The sequence below is a fragment of the Macaca nemestrina genome, chromosome 1 (genome assembly GCF_043159975.1).
Source record: "Macaca nemestrina isolate mMacNem1 chromosome 1, mMacNem.hap1, whole genome shotgun sequence".
Taxonomy (NCBI): domain Eukaryota; kingdom Metazoa; phylum Chordata; class Mammalia; order Primates; family Cercopithecidae; genus Macaca; species Macaca nemestrina.
This window is the reverse complement of record NC_092125.1, coordinates 190,901,153-190,927,218: the sequence shown is the minus strand read 5'-3', so window position 1 is coordinate 190,927,218 and position 26,066 is coordinate 190,901,153. Positions and strand designations below refer to the sequence as shown.

At 41.3% G+C, this 26,066-nt stretch overlaps 2 pseudogenes; one reads left to right on the top strand and one right to left on the bottom strand.

Moving 5' to 3' along the window:
- Positions 1-4,197: 4,197 nt before the first annotated feature.
- Positions 4,198-26,066, bottom strand: part of LOC105494861 (E3 ubiquitin-protein ligase makorin-1 pseudogene) — a 40,999-nt pseudogene continuing 19,130 nt past the window's right edge.
- LOC105494860 (V-type proton ATPase subunit E 1 pseudogene) lies at positions 23,085-24,307 on the top strand (annotated as a pseudogene).

Here is a 26,066-nt window from a genome sequence, read left to right as displayed (position 1 = left end):
ATAATGAACACATCCATCACACCCAAAAGTTTCTTCATGCCCTTTGTGATCCCTTTCCCTCATCCCTCTTCACTGTCCACTGGCTTCCAGGTGAACATTGAATCTGCTTTTGTCACTGTAGATTAGCTTACATTTTCTAGAATTTTATATAAATGGGATCATGCAGTACGTATTCTTGTTTCGAATGGTCTACCTTCTTTCACTCAGCATAATTATTTTGAGATTCATGCATGATTTAGTGTATATAAATATCCATTTTTATTGTTGAATTTTATTTCATTGGATGGCCATACATTTATATGTTTATCCATTCACCTCTTGATGGACATTTTGAGTGTGTCCAGTTTGGGATTATTACAAATAAAGCTGCTATGAATATTTCTGTAGAATTCTTTGTATAGCCAAATTGTCACAGGATCCTTAGGGTGTCACTTTTCCAGTCAGAAGCCTCTGTGGCCAGTGGCACCTTTGCCCAAGTTTTGCTAGGTTCATTCTGTCCACTCAACTTGACAGGCTGTGCTCAGTTCGTGCTACTGGCCCAGATCCCATGCCTGCCAAGGGCGAGCCAGGTGCATGAGAGGTGCATGAGAGAAGTGCATGGGGTCCAGCCACTGCACACAGCCAGGCATGCCAGCTGCTGTGGGTGGGCGGCTCCAGGCGCTGGCACAGGTGCTGGTTCCATGTGAGGCTGTGGCTGAACCAGGCATACTGCAAGCGACTTCCACTATGGGCTCCAGGGAATGCGGTGGCTCCAGGAAGCTTGGAGATACCAGGAACCACAGAGCCCCAAAGAGGGTGTCACAGCCCTGACTCGGAGAGCCCTTAGGTTTGGACTCCCTGAAGGATCGCAGCTCTTCTCTCCTTCTCATCACTTGCAATGTGGCAAGCCAGTGGGACGGGGTAGGATGTGTTTCAACCCTGTTTGTGTTACAGCTTTTTCAGCCCCACCATTTTGCAGGTCCCAAGTTCTTGTCCTGCATCCAGGAAGAATGAGGTATGCAGACAACTGGAAGGTGAGCAAGGTGAAAAGGTGCTTTACTGACCAACAGTATAGCTCTCAGGAGACCCAAAGTAGGTAGCTCCTATCCACAGGCAGTTCGTCCTGTCAAGTCTGCAGCCCTCAGAGGAGAGGAGACCCAGAGTGGGTAGCTCCTATCTATAGGCAGGTTGTCCCAACATCTGCATGAGTCTGAGCCTGGCTGAGGCTGGGTTTTTTATGGGCTTCAGAAGGGAGAAAGTGTGTGCTTATTGATCCATGGGTGGCCATAGGTGGGCCCAGAAAAAGCACCATAAGTTTTCATTCCAGGCCGCAGACTCCATCCAGAACTGACAGCCCAGTTCCCATGCTTTAGGACGTTTCTGGCATGAAGATGAGGCTTCACCAGGGGCCTGCCCAGGAGCCTGTCAGTCTCCTGCCACCATCAGTCATGTCATCCACAGTGCCCAGGCTGTTTGTGCTGAGGGGTGCCTGCAGACCTCTGCCTAGATGCCCTCAGAACTCCCTCAACCTCAAAGTCTGGAGGTGGCCGAGGCAGCAGGGCGCTGGTATGTCAACAGCACCCTGAGTGCACTCCCACACCCTGCTGGGTTGTGACAGTGCCCAGGCTTGGCCTCAACTTTGTTCCAAAGTCAGAGCAGGCAGTGAATGCAGGGAGAGGCCAGGCAGCGGGAGCAGGTGCTTCCAAGCCTGCAGGGGTAGGGAGGCTTCCTGGGCCCCGAGAGTGCAGGGATGCCTGGATCCATAGCCACAGTTGGGTGGCTGCAGCTGTGCCTGGGATGGCAGGGCTCCCACCCTGCCAGCTTGGAAAAAGGTGGGGCTCCTGCCTGTTTCCAGCTCCCTGCTCTTTGGGGCATGCAGTTCCAGCTGGGTCTCCTCCATTGCAAAGCCAGCGACTTTGCAGTGGCCACTCTAGATGGGCTGCAGTTGCCATCAATATGCTTTCATTTCTCTTGGGTAGGTAATTAACTAGAAATGACTGGCTCAAGTGATAAGTATATGCTTACCTTTTTAAAAAACCATCAAACTGTTTTCCAAAGTATACCATTGTGGTTTTCATGTTTGTTTCCCTAGTGGCCAATGATGTTGAAAATATTTTTATGTGATTATTTGCATCCATATATCTTATTTGGTGAAGTGTCTGTTTACCTATTTTTTTCCATTTTTTATTGGGTTGTTTGTTTTCTTTTTCAATTCAAAACTTCTGGTCTTTGAAAGATACTTCTAACAGAATAAAAAGACAATTGGGTATGTGTGAATATAAACAGTAGCACAGGGAGATCTTTATAATAATATGAGTGTTCTGTATCTTGATTGTTGTGGTGGTTACACAAATATACACATGTGATGAAATGATATAGAACTACAGACATACATTGTATCCATGTGTTATTCCTGGTTTTGATAGTGTACCTTAATTATGTCAGATGCAACCATTGGGGGAAACTGGTTGAAGGGTATACAGGGACTCCTTGTACTATCTTTGCAACCACCTGTGAACCTAAAATTATTTCAAAATTAAAAATTTTACAAGAGACAATTGACAGACCTTCTAAAGTAAATGGCATGTGGATGTTTGATTATAAGGGGAAAGATAAAACGGATCCCTATCTTACAACATACACAAAAGTCAATTCCTAGAGTATTTGAAACCTATATATAAACAGAAAAATGATTATACAAGACAATGTAGAAGATTATCTTTTTGACTACTGGATAGGAAAATATTTCTTAATTTGGTCAAAATGGACAAACTAAAAGAAAGAAAATCAATAAATTTGACTACATTAACATTAAACATTTCACATAAAAAGAGTGAAAAGGGCCGGGCGCAGTGGCTCACACCTGTAATCCCAGCACTTTGGGAGGCTGAGGTGGGCAGATAACCTGAGGTCAAGAGTTCGAGACCAGCCTGGATGACATCGTGAAACCCTGCCTCTACTAAAAGTACAAAAATTAGCCAGGCATGGTGGCACACGTCTGTAATCCCAGCTACTCAGGAGGCTGAGGCAGGAGAATCACTTGAACCTGGGAGGTGGAGGTTGCAGTGAGCCGAGATTATGCCATTGCACTCCAGCCTGGGCAACAGAGCAAGACTCTGTCTCAAAAAAAAAAAAAAAAGAAAGAAAGAAAGAAAAAAAGAGTAAAAAGATAAGCTACAAAATGAGAGAATAATTGCAACACATAAAGCTAAGTAAGATGTGATATGTAGAATATGTAAATAATTTCTGTAAGTCAATAAGAAGAGACAATTCAGTTAGCAAAATGGACAAAAAGTAGTATTATTTCCACTCAAGAAAATGCATAAACAATATGTAAACATATTTTAAAATGTTCAGGTTCATTCAAAGTCAGGGAAATGTGTGTTGAGACCACAGTAAAATCCAATTTCACAACCGCCAAATATAAAAGTTGGATAATACCAAACGTTAACTAGAATATGGCATAATAGGAACTTTCATATGTTCCTAATATTGGTATAAATTGGAAAATTCCTATAGGAAATCATATGGCATTACCTTAAAAAGTTGAACATGCTTGTACCCTACAATGTAGCAATTCTACTACAAGGTACATTCCCTAGGGAAACTCTTGCATGTGGGCACCAAGAAACATGTAGAAGACTGTGTATAGTGGCATTGTGCATAATGACAAAACAAACAAAAAATAACAAAAGTAACTGGAAAAAACTGAAATGTCTAATATTACAGTTTTGAGATTTATCTATGTTGTCACATGTATTCTTTGATTTTTACTGCTCTATAGTTTTATAGAGTATGAATTTTATTGTATTCTTTTTAGGGGAATGCTGCAAACTATTTATTATCATTAAAGGCACTACAGCCAGATCTTTTTTTTTTTTTTGAGACGGAGTCTCGCTCTGTCACCCAGGCTGGAGGGCAATGGTATGATCTCGGCTCACTGCAACATCCGCTTCCCGGGTTCAAGCCATTCTCCTGCCTCAGCCTCCTGAGTAGCTGGGATTAAAGGCGCCCACCACCACGCCCGGCTAATTTTTTGTATTTTTAGTACAGATGGGGTTTCACTACGTTGGCTAGGCTGGTCTTGAACTCCTGACCTCATGATCCGCCCACAAGCCAGACCATTTTACTAGTGAGCTTTTGCTAAACTTTCAAAGGAACTGATGATTCTTATCTTATACATGTCGTTCCAAAGTGGAAAAAAATTTTCAACACATTTTTAAGAGGTTGAAATAATATTGATACCAAAAACATTTAAGGGCAATAAAATGGACAATCTTATTTATGATGTGGATGCAAAAATTTTAATAAAGTATTAATTTTTAAGTCCAGTATTAAATTTAAAAATAATGCATTCACAGTCAAAGTATAGCTTATTCCAGAAACATAAGGATTTTTCAAAATTAGAAACTCCATCAGTGCTTTTGGCTTCCCAGCCTAGTCTCATTACTTCATCTGAGGCAATGGCACAGGCAACGAAAACAATGTAAGCAATCAGCCACTACAATTACTCTGATCCAAGCCAAATTATACAGAGGACTAGGGGAATGAACATTTGGGTTCATTCCAGACAACAAGGCTATTGATTTCAACACAGAGATAAAATAGATGTGTAACTCCATGATTTATTTATTTATTTATTTATTTATTTATTCATTTATTTTTGAGACAGAGTCCTGCTCTGTCGCTCAAGCTGGATTGCAGTGGCATGATCTCGGCTCACTGCAACCTCCGCCTCCCGGGTTCAAGCAATTCTCCCACCTCAGCCTCCGGAGTAGCTGGGATTACAGGCACACATCACCATGCCCAGCTAATTTCTTTGTACTTTTAGTAGAGACGGGGTTTCGCCATGTGGGCCAGGCTGGTCTTGAACTCCTGACCTCAGGTGATCCGCCTGCCTCGGCCTCCCAAAGTGCTGGGATTACAGGCATGAGCCACCGAGCCCAGCCCAACCGCATGATTTATTAACCTAAACTGACTTGGCTAAAGTTGACAGGAGAAACAACTGTTCAACAGATCTAAAACCTAGAAACTTTCTTGACTGTAGAAACTCAAGATAATCTTTTCTTTTATGACATTATCTCTTTGTCTTCTGCTTGAATCGCTTGAAAATGCCTCCCCAGTCCTCCTCCTAAGGTAGAGCTAAGTTCTCTAACAGCATTTGCAGCATAGAGGCACAGCTGCTTCTTTGTTTCCACGGGGCAGTCTGCTTTTTCTCTGATTCTTTCTTGGTCACTGAGCCCTGCAGGGGAGCTTCAGTGCAGGAAGGCGCAGTACAGCCACAGTAGGGTTGCCCAGGAACAAACTCAATAGTATTCACCCAGTCCTCTGAACCTGCTCATACAGTTGCAAAGTTTGAATTTCTTGACTCAGCTTTGCCTGTATTCTTTTCAACAAGTGGTCCAACTATCGATGAGAGACTTGAGGAAGCAGCAAGGGATGACATTGTAGTTAGCTCTGTAGCAGTTGCTTCTTCCTGTTTCAGAGGCTTGCTATGTTCATATCTGCAGTGGTCTCCATAAATATAGTACCCTTGCTGAAAATAATTGCACACTACACCATACGGACTGTCAGAAAGGTCAAGCGAGTAGTGACAGTTATCTCTTTCTTACAAACCCCATGCATAAAATATCTGCAGGTGACGTGCCCTCGCTGCCGCTTCTGCTCCTGATATTGTGGCTGTTGTTCTGGGAGCTGCAGCATTCACCATTACTGTTTATGATAGTACAATCATTATTCCCATTTTACAATTAGTGACACTAAGGCACAGAGAAGGTAAGAAATTCACTCAAGATCAAACCTAAATGGTTTGTTTCTAGGGCCTGAAGTTTCAACCACTATCCCATATTATAACTTACTGTCATCAACACAATTTTGTGGCAGACAAAGCAAGGTATGAGAGATATTCAAGCTCTGATGGAATAAAATTAATATGTCTTTAGAGCTGAAGGAGAAGGCATATCAGTGATTCTCAACCTTGGCTGTATATTAGAGCCACCAGAGGAGATTTGAAAACTCCTGATGCCTAGACTGTACCCAGACCAATTACAGCAGAATTTTGGGAGATGGGTGGAAAGGTCACCCACGTAGTTGTTAAAAAAAAACTACATTAAAATATCATAAGATGGCCAGGCACGGTGGCTCACGCCTGTAATCCCAGTCCTTTGGGAGGCCGAGGCAGGCGAATCACCTGAGGTCAGGAGATGGAGACCAGCCTGGCCAACATGGCGAAAACCCATCTCTACTAAAAATACAAAAATTAACTGGGTTAGGTGGCATGCATCCGTAAACCCAGCTACTTGGGAGGCTGAGGCAGAAGAATCACTTGAACCCAGGAGGTGGAGGTTGCACTGAGCTGAAAGCATTCCATCCTGGGCAACAGAGTGAGACTTTGTCTCAAAAAAATAAAAATTAAAAAAAAAAAATCGTAAGAGGCTCACATATCTACTCAAATTGTGGTAGAAGTTTCTATTCTTGCAACCTGAGTTAGGTTGCAAACTTTGACCAGATGAATTACAGAAGGGTATAATTTGAATCCTGTAGAAGGATATGGACTAGAAGGCCCCTGTTGTCATGGTGACTATGAAAACGGCTCACTGTATCCAGATGTAGCTCAGGTAGAATCATTCTGGAAGCCTGCAAAGCTCAGATCCTGCTCCCCAATGTCAAATCTCTAACCAATAATCACCTTATTGTGTTAACAAATTTTCAACTCTATAGCTTCAACTTGTTTAAGATGTCAACCTCAGTTTTCCTGACAAGGTAACTATCTCACAGCCATGAACTGTTGAGCCAGTCACCTCAGCTTGGCCCCCTGAGTTGGTAACTCTATCATGGTTGTGAATTCTTGACCTAGTAATCTGAACTCCCTGGAGATGCTAGAACTCAGTGAGTAAGTGAGTAATTTAGTAAGTAATTCTAAACCTGAAAAGGCTTAGAATTAAAAATAGAGATGATAAATAAATCAAACCTATTATGTTAATAATTTTGTGTTTATAATAAGTTCATATGTGTGGGAGTATGGTACTTAAAGTGTAATTTTAATATAATATGGCATATTGAAGAATCCAATAGATTAACTTAATTTGATCAATTAGACCTGTGAGGTGTATGAAAATTTAATTAGGGTTATAAATAGTATTAGAATATTTGACAATTAGACCTAATAAATTTGCATGTTTAATATACATAATAATTTTTAGTTGAGTACTTGGGAAGGATTTGCTTATCAGGGATGGAAATTTTTTGCTTTTTTTAAATTTATAATTTTAAAAAATTTTTTCCATAGGTTATTGAGGTACAGGTGGTGTTTGGTTACATGAGTAAGTTCTTTAATGATGATTTGTGAGATTTTGGTGCACCCATCACCCGAGCAGTATACACTGCACCCTATTTGTTGTCTTTTATCCCTTGCCCCCTCCCACCCTTCTCCCCAAGTCCCCAAAGTCCATTGTATCATTCTTATGCCTTTGCATCCTCACAGCTTAGCTCCCACATATCAGTGAGAGCATACAATGTTTGGTTTTCCATTCCTAAGTTATTTCACTTAGAATAACAGTCTCCAATCTCATCCAGATCGCTGCAAATGCTGTTAATTCATTCCTTTTTATGGGTGAGTAGTATTCCATTGCATATATATGCCACAGTTTCTTTATTCACTCATCGATTGATGGGCATTTGGGTTTGTTCCACGATTTCGCAATTGCGAATTGTGCTGCTATAAACATGTGTGTGCAAGTTATCTTTTTCATATAATGACTTCTTTTCCTCTGTGTAAATAACCAGTAGTGGGATTGCTGGATCAAATGGTAGTTCTGCTTTTAGTTCTTTAAGGAATTTCCATACTGTTTTCCGTAGTGGTTGTACTAGTTTACATTCCCACTAGCAGTGTAGAAATGTTCCCTGATCATCTCATCCATGCCAACATCTACTGTTTTTTATTTTTTGATTATGGCCATTCTTGCAGGAGTAAGGTGATATCACCTTGTGGTTTTGATTTGCATTACCCTGATTGTTAGTGATGTCAAGCATTTTTTCATGTTTGTTGGGCATTTGTATATCTTCTTTTGAGAATTGTCTATTCATGTCCTTAGCCCACTTTTTGATGGGATTGTTTGTTTTATTTCTTGCTGATTTGTTTGAGTTCGTTGTAGATTCTGGATATTAGTCCTTTGTCAAATGCATAGATTGTTAAAATTTTTTCCCACTCTGTGGGTTGTCTGTTTATTCTGCTGACTGTTCCTTTTGCCATGCAAAAGCTCGTTAGTTTAATTCAGTTCCAGCTATTTATCTTTGTTTTTATTGCATTTGCTTTTGGGTTCTTGGTCATGAAATCCTTGCCTAAGCCAATGTTCAGAAGGGTTTTTCCAATGTTATCTTCTAGTATTTTTCCAGTGTCAGGTCTTAGATTTAAGTCCTTAATCCATCGTGGGTTGATTTTTGTATAAGAAGAGATATGAAGATCCAGTTTCATTCTCCTGCTTGTGGCTAGCTAGTTATCCCCATGCCATGTGTTGAAAAGGGTATCCTTTTCCCACTTTATGTGTTTGTTTGCTTTGTTGAAGATCAGTTGGCTGTAAGTATTTGGGTTTATTTTTGAGTTCTCTATTCTGTTCCATTGGTCTATGTGCCTATTTTTATACCAGTACTATGCTATTTTGGTGACTATGGCCTTATAGTATAGTTTGAAATCAGGGAGTGTGATGCCTCCAGATTTGTTCTTTTTGCTTAGTCTTGCTTTGTCTATGTGGGCTCTTTATTGGTTCCACATTAATTTTAGAATTTTTTTAATAATTCTGTGAAGAATGATGGTGGTATTTTGATGGGAATTGCATAGAATTTGTAGATTCCTTTTGGCAGTATGGTCATTTTCACAATATTGATTCTACCCATCCATGAGCATGGGATGTGTTTCCACTTGTTTGTGTTATTTATGATTTCTTTTAGCAGTGTTTGTAGTTTTCCTTGTAGAGGTCTTTTGCTTCCTTGGTTATGTATATTCCTAAGTATTTTATTTATTTATTTATTTTTGCAGCTATTGTAAAAGGAATTGAGTTCTTGATTTGGTTCTCTGCTTGGTTGCTGTTGGTGTATAGAGGAGGTACTGATTTGTGTACATTAACCTTGTATCCGGAAACTTTGCTGAATTCTTTAATGAGTTCAAGGAGCTTTCTGCAGGGGTCTTTGGGTTTTTGAGGTAAACAATCATATCGTCAGCAAATGGTGACAGTTTGACTTCCTCTTTACCAATTTGGATGCCCTTTCTTTCTTCTTTCTCTTGTCTGATTGTTCTGGCTAGGACTACCAGTACTATGTTGAAGAGAAATAGTGAGAGTGGGCATCCTTATCTTATTCCAGTTCTCAGAGGGAATGCTTTCAACTTTTCCCCATTCAGTATTATGTTGGCTGTGGGTTTGTCATAGATGGTTTTTATTACGTTGAGGTGTGTCCCTTGTATGCTGATTTTTTAATCATAAATGGATTTGCTGAGAGTTTTAATCATAAATGGATCCTGGATTTTGTCAAATGCTTTTTCTGCCTCTATTGAGATGATCATGTGATTTTTGTTTTTAATTCTGTTTATGTGATGTATCACATTTATTGACCTTCCTATGTTAAACCATCCTTGCATCCCTGATATGAAACCCACCTGATCATGGTGGATTATCTTTTTGATATGTGGTTGGATTCAGTTAGCTAGTATTTTGTTAAGGATTTTAGCGTATATGTTAATCAGGGATATCAGTCTGCAGTTTTCTTTTTGGTTATGTCCTTTCTTGGTCTTGGTATTAGGGTGATGCGGGCTGCATAGAAAGAATTAGGGAGGGTTCCTTCTTTCTCTATCTTGTGGAATAGTGTCAAAAGGATTGGTATCAATTCTTCTTTAAATGTCTGGTAGAATTCTGCTGTGAATTTGTCTGGTCTTGTACTTTTTTGTTGTTGTTAACTTTTTTTTTTTTTTTTTTTTTTTTACTTTAAGTTCTAGGGTACATGTGCATAACGTGCAGTTTGTTACATATGTATACTTGTGGCATGTTGGTGTGCTGCACCCATCAACTTGTCAGCACCCATCAACTCGTCCTTTACATCCGGTATAACTCCCAATGCAATCCCTCCCCTCTCCCCGCTCCCCATAATAGGCCCTGGTGTGTGATGTTCCCCTTCCCGAGTCCAAGTGATCTCATTGTTCAGTTCCCACCTATGAGTGAGAATATGCAGTGTTTGGTTTTCTGTTCTTGCAATAGTTTGCTGAGAATGATGGTTTCCAGCTGCATCCATGTCCCTACAAAGGACACAAACTCATCCTTTTTTATGGCTGCATAGTATTCCATGGTGTATATGTGCCACATTTTCTTAATCCAGTCCGTCACTGAGGGACATTTGGGTTGATTCCAAGTCTTTGCTATTGTGAATAGTGCTGCAATGAACATATGTGTGCATGTGTCTTTATGGCAGCATGATTTATAATCCTTTGGGTATATACCCAGTAATGGGATGGCTGGGTCATATGGTACTTCTAGTTCTAGATCCTTGAGGAATCACCATACTGTTTTCCATAATGGTTGAACTAGTTTACAATCCCACCAACAGTGTAAAAGTGTTCCTATTTCTCCACATCCTCTCCAGCACCTGTTGTTTCCTGACTTTTTAATGATTGCCATTCTAACTGGTGTGAGATGGTATCTCATTGTGGTTTTGATTTGCATTTCTCTGATGGCCAGTGATGACGAGTATTTTTTCATGTGTCTGTTGGCTGTATGCATGTCTTCTTTTGAGAAATGTCTGTTCATATCCCTTGCCCACTTTTTGATGGGGTTGTTTGTTTTTTTCTTGTAAATTTGTTTGAGTTCTTTGTAGGTTCTGGATATTAGCCCTTTGTCAGATGAGTAGATAGCAAAAATTTTCTCCCATTCTGTAGGTTGCTTGTTCACTCTGATGGTAGTTTCTTTTGCTGTGCAGAAGCTCTTTAGTTTAATTAGATCCCATTTATCAATTTTGGCTTTTGTTGCCATTGCTTTTGGTGTTTTAGACATGAAGTCCTTGCCCATGCCTATGTCCTGAATGGTATTTACCTAGGTTTTCTTCTAGGGTTTTTATGGTATTAGGTCTAACATTTAAGTCTCTAATCCATCTTGAATTAATTTTCATATAAGGAGTAAGGAAAGGATCCAGTTTCAGCTTTCTACTTATGGCTAGCCAATTTTCCCAGCACCATTTATTAAATAGGGAATCCTTTCCCCATTTCTTGTTTTTGTCAGGTTTGTCAAAGATCAGATGGCTGTAGATGTGTGGTATTATTTCTGAGGACTCTGTTCTATTCCATTGGTCTATATCTCTGTTTTGGTACCAGTACCATGCTGTTTTGGTTACTGTAGCCTTGTAGTAGAGTTTGAAGTCAGGTAGCATGATGCCTCCATCTTTGTTCTTTTGACTTAGGATTGTCTTGGCAATGCGGGCTCTTTTTTGGTTCCATATGAACTTTAAAGCAGTTTTTTCCAATTCTGTGAAGAAACTCATTGGTAGCTTGATGGGGATGGCATTGAATCTATAAATTACTTTGGGCAGTATGGCCATTTTCACGATATTGATTCTTTCTATCCATGAGTATGGTATGTTCTTCCATTTGTTTGTGTCCTCTTTTATTTCACTGAGCAGTGGTGTGTAGTTCTCCTTGAAGAGGTCCTTTACATCCCTTGTAAGTTGGATTCCTAGGTATTTTATTCTCTTTGAAGCAATTGTGAATGGAAGTTCATTCATGATTTGGCTCTCTGTTTGTCTGTTACTGGTGTATAAGAATGCTCGTGATTTTTGCACATTAATTTTGTATCCTGAGACTTTGCTGAAGTTGCTTATCAGCTTAAGGAGATTTTGGGCTGAGATGATAGGGTTTTCTAAATATACAATCATGTCATCTGCAAACAGGGACAATTTGACTTCTTCTTTTCCTAACTGAATACCCTTGATTTCTTTCTCTTGCCTGATTGCCCTAGCCAGAACTTCCAACACTATGTTGAATAGGAGTGGTGAGAGAGGGCATCCTTGTCTTGTGCCAGTTTTCAGAGGGAATGCTTCCAGTTTTTGCCCATTCAGTATGATATTGGCTGTGGGTTTGTCATAAATAGCTCTTATTATTTTGAGATACGTTCCATCAATACCGAATTTATTGAGAGTTTCTAGCATGAATGGGCTGTTGAATTTTGTGGAAGGCCTTTTCTGCATCTATTGAGATAATCATGTTGTTTTTGTCTTTGGTTCTGTTTATATGCTGGATTACGTTTATTGATTTGCGTATGTTGAACCAGCCTTGCATCCCAGGGATGAAGCCCACTTGATCATGGTGGATAAGCTTTTTGATGTGCTGCTCAATTCGGTTTGCCAGTATTTTATTGACGATTTTTGCATTGATGTTCATCAGGGATATTGGTCTAAAATTCTCTTTTTTTGTTGTGTCTCTGCCAGGCTTTGGTATCAGGATGATGTTGGCCTCATAAAATGAGTTAGGGAGGATCCCCTCTTTTTCTATTGATTGGAATAGTTTCGGAAGGAATGGTACCAGCTCATCCTTGTACCTTTGGTAGAATTCAGCTGTGAATCCATCTGGTCCTGGACTTTTTTTGGTTGGTAGGCTATTAATTATTGCCTCAATTTCAGAGCCTGCTATTGGTCTATTCAGGGATTCAACTTCTTCCTGGTTTAGTCTTGGGAGAGTGTAAGTGTCCAGGAAATTATCCATTTCTTCTAGATTTTCTAGTTTATTTGTGTAGAGGTGTTTATAGTATTCTCTGATGGTAGTTTGTATTTCTGTGGGGTCAGTGGTGATATCCCCTTTATCATTTTTTATTGCGTCTATTTGATTCTTCTCCCTTTTCTTATTAGTCTTTTTTTTTTTTTTTTTTTTTTTTTGAGATGGAGTCCCACTCTGTCACCCAGGCTGGAGTGCAGTGGCCAGATCTCAGCTCACTGCAAGCTCCGCCTCCCGGGTTCACGCCCGTTCTCCTGCCTCAGCCTCCCGAGTAGCTGGGACTACAGGTGCCCACCACCTTGCCCGGCTAGTTTTTTGTATTTTTTAGTAGAGACGGGGTTTCACTGTGTTAGCCAGGATGGTCTCGATCTCCTGACCTCGTGATCCGCCCGTCTCGGCCTCCCAAAGTGCTGGGATTACAGGCTTGAGCCACCACGCCCGGCTTCTTCTTTATTAGTCTTGCTAGCGGTCTATCAATTTTGTTGATCTTTTCAAAAAACCAACTCCTGGATTCATTGATTGTTTGGAGGGTTTTTTGGGTCTCTATCTCCTTCAGTTCTGCTCTGATCTTAGTTATTTCTTGCCTTCTGCTAGCTTTTGCATGTGTTTGCTCTTGCTTCTCTAGTTCTTTTAATTGTGATGTTAGAGTGTCAATTTTAGATCTTTCCTGCTTTCTCTTGTGGGCATTTAGTGCTATAAATTTCCCTCTACACACCACTTTAAATGTGTCCCAGAGATTCTGGTATGTTGTGTCTTTGTTCTCATTGGTTTCAAAGAACATCTTTATTTCTGTCTTCATTTCGTTATGTACCCAGTAGTCATTCAGGAGCAGGTTGTTCAGTTTCCATGTAGTTGAGCGGTTTTGATTGAGTTTCTTAGTCCTGAGTTCTAGTTTGATTGCACTGTGGTCTGAGAGACAGTTTGTTATAATTTCTGTTCTTGTACATTTGCTGAGGAGTGCTTTACTTCCAATTATGTGGTCAATTTTGGAATAAATGTGATGTGGTGCTGAGAAGAATGTATATTCTGTTGATTTGGGGTGGAGAGTTCTGTAGATGTCTATTAGGTCTGCTTGGTGCAGAGATGAGTTCAATTCCTGGATATCCTTGTTAACTTTCTGTCTCGTTGATCTGTCTAATGTTGACAGTGGGGTGTTGAAGTCTCCCATTATTATTGTATGGGAGTCTAAGTCTCTTTGTAAGTCTTTAAGGACTTGCTTTGTGAATCTGGGTGCTCCTGTATTGGGTGCATATATATTTAGGAGAGTTAGCTCTTCCTGTTGAATTGATCCCTTTACCATTATGTAATGGCGTTCTTTGTCTCTTTTGATCTTTGATGGTTTAAAGTCTGTTTTATCAGAGACTAGGATTGCAAGCCCTGCTTTTTTTGTTCTCCATTTGCATAGTAGATCTTCCTCCATCCCTTTATTTTGAGCCTGTGTCTGTCTCTGCATGTGAGATGGGTCTCCTGAATACAGCAAACTGATGGGTCTTGACTCTTTATCCAGTTTGCCAGTCTGTGTCTTTTAATTGGACCATTTAGTCCATTTACATTTAAGGTTAATATTGTTATGTGTGAACTTGATCCTGTCATTATGATATTAACTGGTTATTTTGCTCGTTAGTTGATGCAGTTTCTTCCTAGCATTGGTGGTCTCTACATTTTGGCATGTTTTTGCAATGGCTGGTACCAGTTGTTCCTTTCCATGTTTAGTGCTTCCTTCAGGGTCTCTTGTAAGGCAGGCCTGGTGGTGACAAAATCTCTAAGCATTTGCTTATCTGTAAAGGATTTTATTTCTCCTTCACTTATGAAACTTAGTTTGGCTGGATATGAAATTCTGGGTTGAAAATTCTTTTCTTTAAGAATGTTGAATATTGGGCCCCACTCTCTTCTGGCTTGTAGAGTTTCTGCTGAGAGAGCCTGCTCTTAGTCTGATGGGCTTCCCTTTGTGGGTAACCCGACCTTTCTCTCTGGCTGCCCTTAACAGTTTTTCCTTCATTTCAACTTTGGTGAATCTGATAATTATGTGTCTTGGAGTTACTCTTCTTGAGGAGTATCTTTGTGGCGTTCTCTGTATTTCCTGAATTTGAATGTTGGCCTGCCTTACTAGGTTGGGGAAGTTCTCCTGGATGATATCCTGAAGAGTGTTTTCCAACTTGGTTCCATTTTCCCCCTCACTTTCAGGCACCCCAATCAGACGTAGATTTGGTCTTTTCACATAATCCCATACTTCTTGAAGGCTTTGTTCATTTCTTTTTCCTCTTTTTTCTTTAGACTTCTCTTCTCACTTCATTTCATTCATTTGATCCTCAATCGCTGATACTCTTTCTTCCAGTTGATTGAGTCGGTTACTGAAGCTTGTGCATTTGTCACGTATTTCTCGTGTCATGGTTTTTATCTCTGTCAGTTCGTTTATGGCCTTCTCTGCATTGATTATTCTAGTTATCCATTTTTCCATTCTTTTTTCAAGATTTTTAGTTTCTTTGCGCTGGATATGTAATTCCTCCTTTAGCTCTGAGAAGTTTGATGGACTGAAGCCTTCTTCTCTCAACTCATCGAAGTCATTCTCTGTCCAGCTTTGATCCATTGCTGGCAATGAGCTGCGTTCCTTTGGAGGGGGAGATGCGCTCTTATTTTTGTATTTCCAGCTTTTCTGCCCTGCTTTTTCCCCATCTTTGTGGTTTTATCTGCCTTTGGTCTTTCATGATGGTGACGTACTGATGGGATTTTGGTGTGGGTGTCCTTCCTGTTTGTTAGTTTTCCTTCTAACAGTCAGGACCCTCAGCTGTAGGTCTGTTGGAGATTGCTTGAGGTCCACTCCAGACCCTGTTTGCCTGGGTATCAGCAGCAGAGGCTGCAGAAGATAGAATATTGCTGAATAGCGAGTGTACCTGTCTGATTTTTGCTTTGGAAGCTTCATCTCAGGGGTGTACCCCGCTGTGTGAGGTGTGGGGTATCAGTCTGCCCCTAGTGGGGGATGTCTCCCAGTTAGGCTACTCAGGGGTCAGGGACCCACTTGAGCAGGCAGTCTGTCCATTCTCAGATCTCAGTCTCCAAGTTGGGAGATCCACTGCTCTCTTCAAAGCTGTCAGACAGGGTCGTTTGCATCTGCAGAGGTTTCTGCTGCTTTTTTTGTTTGTTTGTTTAGCTGTGCCCTGTCCCCAGAGGTGGAGTCCACAGAGACAGGCAGGCCTCCTTGAGCTGCTGTGGGCTTCACCCAGTTTGAGCTTCCCAGGGGCTTTGTTTACCTACTTAAGCCTCAGCAATGGTGGGCGCCCCTCCCCCAGCCTCACTGTTGCCTTGCCTTTAGATAGCAGACTACTGTGCTAGCAACAAGGGAGGCTCCATGGGCATGGGACCCTCCCGGCCAGGTGTGGGATATAATCTCCTGGTGTGCTGTTTGCTAAGACCCTTGGTAAAGCACAGTATTGGGATGGGAGTTACCCGATTTTCCAGGTGTTGTGTGTCTCAGTTCCCCTGGCTAGGAAAAGGGATTCCCTTCCCCCTTGCACTTCCCAGGTGAAGCGATGCCTCGCCCTGCTTCAGCTCTCACTGGTCGGGCTGCAGCAGCTGACCAGCACCGATTGTCCAGCACTCCCTAGTGAGATGAATCTGGAACCTCAGTTGAAAATGCAGAAATCACCCGTCTTCTGTTTTGCTGCCGCTGGGAGCTGGAGACTGGAGCTGTTCCTATTCAGCCATCTTGCTCCACTCCTCGTTGTTGGTAACTTTCTAATTACCACTTTAATCTTGCTGCTTGTTATTGGTCTGTTCAGGGTATCTAATTCTTTCTGATTTAGCTAGGAGGGTTGTATTTTTCCAGGAATTTATCCATCTCTTCTAGGTTTTCTAGTTTATGTGCATAAAGGTGTTCATAGTAGCCTTGAATGATCTTTTGTATTTCTGTGGTGTCAGTTGTAGTATCTCCCATTTCATTTCTTATTGAGGTTGTTTGGATTTTCTCTCTTCTTTTCTTGGTTAATCTTGCTAATGATCTGTCAATTTTATTTATCTTTTCAAAGAACCATTTTCTTGTTTCATTTATCTTTTGTATTTTTTTTGTTTCAATTTCATTTAATTCTGCTCTGATCTTGGTTATTTCCTTTCTTCTACTGAATTTGGGTTTGGTTTGTTCTTGTTTCTCTAGTTCCTTGAAGTGTGACCTTAGAATGTCAGTTTGTGCTCTTTCAGTATTTTTGATGTAGGCATTTAGGGCTATGAACTTTCCTCTTAGCACTGCTTTTACTGTATCCCAGAGGTTTTAATAGGTTGTGTCATTATTGTTGTTCAGTTCAAAGAATTTTTTTTTTTTTTTTTTGAGATGGAGTCTCGCTCTGTCGCCCAGGCTGGAGTGCAGTGGCCAGATCTCAGCTCACTGCAAGCTCTGCCTCCTGGGTTTACGCCATTCTCCTGCCTCAGCCTCCTGAGTAGCTGGGACTACAGGCGCCCACCACCTCGCCCAGCTAGTTTTTTGTATTTTTTAGTAGAGAGGGGGTTTCACCGTGTTAGCCAGGATGGTCTCGATCTCCTGACCTCGTGATCCGCCCGTCTCGGGCTCCCAAAGTGCTGGGATTACAGGCTTGAGCCACCGCGCCCGGCCCAGTTCAAAGAATTTTTAAATTTCCATCTTGATTTTGTTTCTGACCCAGTGATCATTCAGGAGCAGTGTATTTAATTTCAATGTATTTGCATGGTTTTGAGGGTTTCTTTAGGAAATGATTTCCAGTTTTATTCCACTGTGGTCTGAGAGAGTGCTTAATATAATTTCAATTTTCTTAAATTTATTGAGGCTCCTTTTGTGGCCAATTATATGGTCTATCTTGAAGAAAGGTCCATGCACTGTTGTATAGGATGTGTATTCTGGGGTTGTTGGATGGAATATTCTGTATATATCTGTTAAGTACATTTGTTCCAAGGTATAGTTTAAATTCATTGATTTTTTGTTGACTTTCTGTCTTGACCTATCTAGTGCTGTCAGTGGAGTATTGAAGGCCCCTACTATTATTGTGTTGGTGTCTATGTCATTTCTTAGGTCTATTAGTAATTGTTTTACAAATTTGGGAGCCCCAGTGTTAGGTGCATATATGTTTAGAATTGTGATATTTTCCTGTTGGATAAGGCTTTTTACCATTATATAATGTCTCTCTTTGTCTTTTTTAAACTGCTGTTGCTTTATAGTTTGTTTTGTCTGACATAAGAATAGCTACCCCTGCTCGCTTTTGGTGTCCATTTGCATGAAATGCCTTTTTCCACCCATTTACTTTAAGTTTATGTGAGTCCTTATATGTTAGGTGAGTCTCTTGAAGGTAGCAGATACTTGGTTGGTTAATTCTTATCCATTCTGCAGTTCTGTATCTTTTAAGTGGAGCATTTAGGCCATTTACATTCAATATTAGTATTGCGATGTGAGGTACCATTCCATTCATCATGCTATTTGTTGCCTGTGTACCTTCTTGTTGTTGTTTTATAGGTCCTGTGAGATTTATGCTTTAAAGAGGTTTTGTTTTCATGTGTTTCCAGGATTTTTTTCAAGATTTAGAGCTCCTTTGAGCAGTTCTTGTAGTGGTGGCTTGGTAATGGCAAATTCTCTCAGCATTTGTCTAAAAAAGACTGTATCTATCCTTCTGTATGGTGCTTAGTTTTGCTGGATACAAAATTCTTGGCTGATAAGTGTTTTGTTTGAGGAGGCTGAAGATAGGGCCCCAATCCTTTCTAACTTATAGGGTTTCTGCTGAGAAATCTGCTGTTAATCTGATAAGTTTTCCTTTATAGGTTACCTGGTGCTTTTGTCTCACAGCTCTTAGGATTTTTTCCTTCATCTTAACTTTAGATAACCTGATGACAATGTGCCCAGGTGATGATATTTTTGCAATGAACTTCCCAGTTGTTCTTCGCACTTCCTGTGTTTGGATGTCTAGGTCTTTAGCAAGGCTGGGGAAGTTTTCCTTGATTATTCCCCCAAATATGTTTTCCAAACTTTTAGATTTCTCTTCTTCCTCAGGAACACCAACTATTCTTAGGTTTGGTGGTTTAACATAATCCCAGACTTCTTGAAGGCTTTATTCATGTTTTCTTATTTTTTTTTCTTTGTCTTTGTTGGATTGGATTAATTTGAAGAACTTGTCTTTGAGCTCTGAATTTCTTTCTTCTACTTGTTCAATTTTATTGCTGAGACTTTACAGAGCATTTTGCATTTCTCTAAGTGTGTCCAGTGTTTCCTGAAGTTTTGATTGTTTTTTCTTTATGCTATCTATTTTCTTGAATATTTCTGTCTTCATTTCTTGTATCGTTTTTTTGGATTTCCTTGCATAGGGCTTCACCTTTCTCTGGTGCCTCCCTGATTAGCTTAATAACTAACGTCCTGAATTCTTTTTCAGGTAAATCAAGGATTTCTTTTTGGTTTGGATTCATTGCTGGTGAGCTAGTGTGACTTTTGGGGGGTGTTTAAGAGTCTTGTTTTGTCATATTATCAGGGTTGCTTTTATGGTTCCTTCTCATTTGGGTAGGCTCTGTCAAAGGGAAGGTCTAGGGCTAGAGGCAGTTGTTCAGATTCTTTTGTCCAATGGGGTGTTCCTTTGATGTAGTACTCTCCCCACTTCCGTATGGATGTGGTTTCCTGAGAGCCGAGCTGTAGTGATTGTCATCTCTCTTCTGGGTCTAGTCACCCAGCAAGTCTACCAGGCTCTGTGGTAATACCAGGAGTTGTCTTCACAGAGTCCTGTGATGTGAACCATCTTTGGGTCTCTCAGCTCTGGATACAGCTCCTGTTCCAGTGGAGGTGGCAGGGTGGTGAAATAGACTGTGAGGGTTCTTAGCTTTTGTGGCTTAATGCTCTATTTTTGTGCTGGCTGGCCTTCTGCTGGGAGGTAGTGCTTTCTAGAGAGCATCAGCTGTGGTAGTATGAAGAGGAACTGGTGGTGGGTGGGGCCCTAGAACTCTCAAGAGTATATGTCCTTTGTCTTCAGCTACCAGGGTGGGTAGGGAAGGACCATCAGGTGCGGGCAGGGCTAGGGATGTCTGAGCTCAGACTCTCCTTGGGTGGGTTTTGCTGTGGCTTCTGTGGGGGATGGGAGTGAGGTTCCCAGGTCAATGGAGCTATGTTCCTAGGAGGATTATGGCTGCCTCTGCTGAGTCACGCAGGTTGTCCAGGAAGTGGGGGAAAGCGCAGTCACAAGCCTCATCCAGCTCCCACACAATCCAAAGGGCCGGTCTCACTCCCACTATGCCCCGCTAATGGCACTGAGTCTGTTTCCAGGCAATGGGTAAGCAGGGCTGGGAACTTGCCCCAGGCTACCTGCCTCCCAGGTGTGAAAGACAAGGGCTTGAGTTCTTCCCAAACCCATGGAGTCTGCAAGCAGGATTCACACCCTCCCCCAAGTTCTGGTCAGGAGGCTTCTCAAATGCTTCAAATTGTTACAAAGTGCATCTGGAGACTTTCTTCTCTCCGTGGCATTTTTTCCTGCACCTCTGGCCACCCTCTCAAACAAGTCCTGTGATGCCAGGCAGGAATGGCCTGCTTAGGGACTCAGCGAGCTCCCAGGGCCTTTCCCACTGCTTCTTCTACCCCTGTATTTCACTCGGCTCTCTAAATTGACTCAGGTCCAGGTAAGGTCGAAATCTTCTCCCAAAAACTAGATCTTTGGTTTCCTTAGTGGCGGCATGTGTTCAAAAGCAGAGGATCTCCCTTTCCCACTTCCGCAGTTTGGGCACTCACAGTATTTGAGGTGTCTCCCAGGTCCTGCAGGAGCAGTTCACTTCCTTCAGAGGGTCTGTGGGTCCTCACAGGATTCCTGACTTATTCCTGCAGTCGTTCTGGAGCTAAAATTCACCATGCGAGCCTCCACATGCTGCTCTGTCCATCAGAGTCAGAGTGGCAATCTAGTCCTGCCTCCTCAGTGATGAACTTGACTGGTTAGGCATATTGACAGGTATAAAATGAAAAAAGAATATATGAAATTTACAAATTCAGTTTAAAATTCTAATATAATTATGTTGTATAAGCTTATAAGTGAGACTGTTTAAAAGAGTTTAGATAGTTCTACCTGAGTTACTTGAACAATAATAAAAGATCCCCTTAAACTGAATTATTATTTTATATAAGCTCAGTTTATAAGTATACTATTCTATCTGTAAATCTATATAATAGATTATATATAATAGACTTACAGATAGAATAGTATACTTATGAACTGAATTTTAAGACTTAAATAAACCTAGGTATTGAGTTTTAAATTAATAAATTAAATATTAACTTAAAACCTAAGCTGCTGTAAGTAGTCTTTTTGTGCTCACAGAATCTGCCCTCAGACATGAAAAAAAAAATTACATGACACTATTGTTATCTACATTTAACAGATGAAGAAACTAACACTCAAAAAGGTTAAGAAGCCAGAGTCAGCTCCATGAATGTCTGGCTCTAAAACCTGTGTCCCCACTTAACATATGGCTTCCTTGACTGACCAACTCCCTAAAGAGACAGGTGACTTGGGAACAATTAAATAAAATGTTTTGAAGTAACTTTACCAAGGTCTGATTATATGTATTATAGATTGATTTTATAGCTAAGCAGTCAATTTCAGCTTAAGAAAAGAGCATTTTTTGGCTCATGTAGCTGAAAAGTTTGACTTCAGACATGGTAGCGTCAGAAATGGTAGCTACAGACTGTGTTGGCTCCATTCAGAGACAGGCTTTCTTTCCCTTTGTGCTACAAGACAGCTGGAGCTATCCCTCTGGGCTAAAGTACAGCTAAAACATGGACTGCCTCTCTTCTAATTGTTCTCACAAAAGAATCATTTCATCTCACTGATATGAATAGGTCATGGGTCCATTCTGGAACTGATCACTGTGACCAGGGGAAGGTGATGCTTTAATGGTCATGCCTGGGGTCAAAAATTGACCCTTGGAGTTTGGGCTGGAATTAACTATTCCATAAACATATGGACTGAGAGTAGGGAAGGAGCGACCTTCCTTGAAAGGGGTGATTGGATGGCAGGCAGCCAAAATAGATGCCCACTATAGGGGGCAACTTTACCTCTCTTACTTTAAAGTTCTTTGTAGTACCTCACTATATCATTCATATTTACTGCTGACATTTCTCTTTCTTTTGGCCAAGAATCATGATACTACACTATAACTTAATTGAGCGTCGTTTATTTCTCCCGTGACTGCATGTCGAAGGCAAGGGATATCTGTATTGTTTTTCTTCAGTGACCTACGTAAATGCTTGTCTAAATGAAAAAAACCTAGATTACAGGAGACTGGGTTTGTTACGTAAGAGAAGAAATGTTGGAAAAGTGTTTTTAGGGAATTGTAGGTGGCAGCTCTGTAGTGTAAGGAGGAAAAGTCAAATTCACTAAACGCTTATTGATAACTTTCTTTGTGTTAAGCTGATCTGTCTTGGGGACAGTGTTCCAGTGGCCTTCAAAGAGCAACCAGTCTGAGCCAGGTGTGGTGACTTGCACCTGTAGTCCCTGCTACTTGGGAGGCTGAGGTGCGAGGATTTCTTGAGCCTGGGAGGCTGAGGCTGCAGTGAGCCATGATTGTGCCATGCATTCCAGCCTGGGTGGCAGAGCAAGACCCTGTCTTAAAAACAAACAAAAAACAAAGAGTAACTAGTCTAGAGGAAGAGACTGGATGAAGGGTATTGGTTACTGTGATTTGGTTTTGGCCTAGATCTAGGTTATTATGGATTGCATAGAGCTTTGGTAATAGACTGAGTCCTGGAGAAGGTTTGGGTTGCCATGTATGATGTTGGTTGGGTTTAAGGTTCTTATTTTTCATTTATTGAGCATCCCTGTCAAATTCTTGACACCCGGAGCCTGGGGCATGGGAATGAGCAGGTAAGAAGACTCCCAGGATAGGCCCCGGTCTTGATTCAGGGTTACACCCATTACTCTGTTAACAATGTCAGGAACCTAGCTAAAAATAGAGATTGAGATACCCACCAAAGCACAGACATAGGGGCAGACTGGGATAAAGCAGAGACCCACGCTGCCAGGCACCCAGTGAAACAGTGCATTTTCCCAAAGACAGCATGACTGCTGAGATGGAAGCATTACTGCCCAGTTCCAGAGGGAGGCTGTGAAGGGTGTCTGGGCTTCAGACTCAGTTTAGTAGAATTGCGCATACTTTTTACTTTGGCTGTGCAGAGGAAAGACATCTATAAAACACTGCACTCATTTGGAAAACCTGACTGTGGTCATTTTGAAGCCAAGGCTTGCTTAGAAAGTGTGGAAATTGATAAAGTAAAGGAAATTGATAAAGTAAAGATCTGTGCAAGGGTTTCCTCTGCCTAATCCTCCCACCTTCCCCATTCAAACCTAAACTCGAGCCTGCTGCTCTCCAGCCTAGCGTTGCTCTTGCCATGGCTCTCAGCGATGCTGACATGCAGAAGCAGGTAAAGCATATGATGGCTTTCATTGAACAAGAAGCCAATTAGAAAGCAGAAGAAATAGATGCAAAGGCAGAAGAAGAGTTCAACATAGAGAAAGGTCGGCTTGTGCAAACCCAAAGACTAAAGATTATGGAATACTATGAGACGAAAGAGAAACAGATTGAGCAGCAGAAGAAAATTCAGATGTCCAATCTGATGAATCAAGCAAGGCTCAAAATCCTCAGAGCGAGAGATGACCTTATCACAGACTTACTAAATGAAGCAAAACAGAGACTCAGCAAGGTAGTGAAAGATACAACCAGGTACCAAGTGCTGCTAGATGGACTGGTTCTCCAGGGTTTAGTACCAGTTGCTGGAGCACCAAATGATTGTTCGTTGCAGGAAACAAGACTTCCCTCTGGTAAAGGCTGCGGTGCAAAAGGCAATCCCTATGTACAAAATTGCCACCAAAAACAATGTTGATGTCCAAATTGACCAGGAGTCCTACCTGCCGGAGGACATAGCTGGTGGAGTTGAGATCTATAATGGGGATCATAAAATAAAGGTTTCCAACACCCCAAAAAGCCGGCTGGATCTCATAGCCCAGCAGATGATGCCAGAAGTCCGGGGAGCCTTGTTTGGTGCAAATGCCAGTAGGAAGTTTTAGGACTAAGCCTCAGGAGGTGGAGCTCGTTCTCGGCTCTCCTGCTGTGATGTGGAAGATTCTGATATTTGAAGAAATACGAATGTTTCTGTAGCTTCCTCTTTACTGCCCCAATATTGCTCTGTATTTATCAGTGATGCCCCCTGTCACTAACACCTTGCCTAATTTTTCACAGTGGCGGAAGGCTTCATGTAATACGATCAGGACCCACCTCTAGTTCATCTGAAAGTAACACAGCATCCGTTTGGCTCTGCAGCACTAGGGGAGGGGGCAGATGGTGGCTGCATGGGCTTCCTGGGTCTCCGCTCTCCGTCTGGCCTAGAGGTGATGTGTTTGGTATTCTCAGCCCTGCAGTTCCCACTGTGGAGGCTTAAGGCACATGTGGCATACCACTCCTTCCAGCAGTTGTTGCTTCACTGTTACCTGTTTAGGCCTAGAAGTTTTCTCTCACTTGTACATGTGATTTAAAATCTAAGTCCTGAATATGCTTTATTTATTAAAAGAGTTATGTGGATTTTTTTAAAAATGTGGAAATTACGTTCATGTTATACTGTCAACAAAGATACAATTTTTTTAAAAAAAGAAATAAAAAGAAAAGAAGTAGAATTTAAAAAATCTTTTTAAGTGAAAGTATGGGAAAATAGGAGCAGAGCTGGAAGAGGAGCCATGCAGACCCCAGGAAAGAACAGCTCATGTTCCCTTTCCCTCCTACCTCCCTGGAGGCAGGAGCTAATAAGGGAAGATAGCCTCTGTGACACTCCTTTCTCAGTGTATGTGGGTCTGAGATAAAGGTGGAGGGGGACTTCTTCTGGGAGTGAAGAGGGAGTAGCCTACCCTCCTGGACAAACACAAACCCTGATGTTGTTATATCTGGGCTGAGGACAGCTGTCCATTTCTCACCACTTCTGTTAGGGTTTTCAAGAGAAACAGAACAAATAGATTATATATTTGTTCTGTTTCTCTTGAAAACAGAACAAATATATAATCTATTTGTTCTGTTTCTCTTGAGAACCCTAATAGAGGTTCATTATGGAAATTGGCTCACATGATTGCAGAGGCCAAGAAGTCCCACATTATGCTGTCTGCAAGCTAAAGAACTAGAAAAGTATGTGGTGTGATTCAGTCCAAATTTAAAGGCCTGAGAATGAGGGTAGCTGATGGTATTACTAGCAGTCCAAGGCTGAAGGCCTGAGAACCGGAGGTAGGTGGGGGGTGGTGCAGAGAACTGCTGGTATAAGTCCTGGAGTGTGAAGGCCTGAGAATCAGGAGCTCTGATGTTCAAGGGCAAAAGAAGATGGGTGTCATAGCTCAAGAAGGGAGAGAGAAAACTCTTTCTTCCTCTGTCTTTTTTTTTTTTTTTTTGAGACAGAGTCTCACTCTGTTGCCCAGGCTGGAGTGCAGTGATGCAGCTTCGGCTCACTGCAACTTCTACCTCCCAGGCTCAAGCGATTCTCCTGCCTCAGCCTCCTGAGTAGCTGGGATTACTGGCGCCTGCCACCATGCCTAGCTAATTTTTTGTATTTTTAGTAGAGACAGGGCTTCATGTTGGCCAAGCTGGTCTCAAACTCCTGACCTCATGATCTGCCCACCTTGGTTTCCCAAAGTTCTAGGATTACAGGCGTGAGCCACTGTGCCCGGTTGCCTTTTGGTTTTACTCAGGTGGACCCTTAATGGATTACATGATAACTGCTCACACTAGTGTCAGTGGATCTTTTTTACTCAGTCTGCTGATTCAAATGCTAATCTTCTCTGGGAACACCAGCATAGACTCACCCAGAAATAGTGTTTGACCAGCTGTCTGGGCATCCCTTAACCCAATCAAGTTGACATATAAAATTAACCATTACAAGTCTGCCCCTTAGGAACTTGGCATCCATATGTATCTCCTTAAACCATAGTTAGTCTCCAAATAATAACAATAACAAGGTCATAATTCCACTTAACATGATACAACCATCCTGCATGCAACAAAAAATGCAGTAATCCCTTTTCCAGAAGAGGAAGTAGTCTGTGAGTGATGTGTAGTCTTCTGATATCCCATACTTAAAATACTAAGACGTATTTTAAGTATTAACAATACTAGTACTTAGAATACTAGTATAAACTCAATACATCTTATGTTACATGATAAGGGATAACAAAGGAAAGAAAACAAAGATGTTTGTTTAATATATGTATACATACACACATTTTTTAAAAAAATAGGAATGAAATACTCTTGACAATTAGTATTCTTTTCTGTAACTGATGACATGGTTGTAGCTCAGACTTATAACTACCATCTTCAACTACACATTCTGTATTCCCTT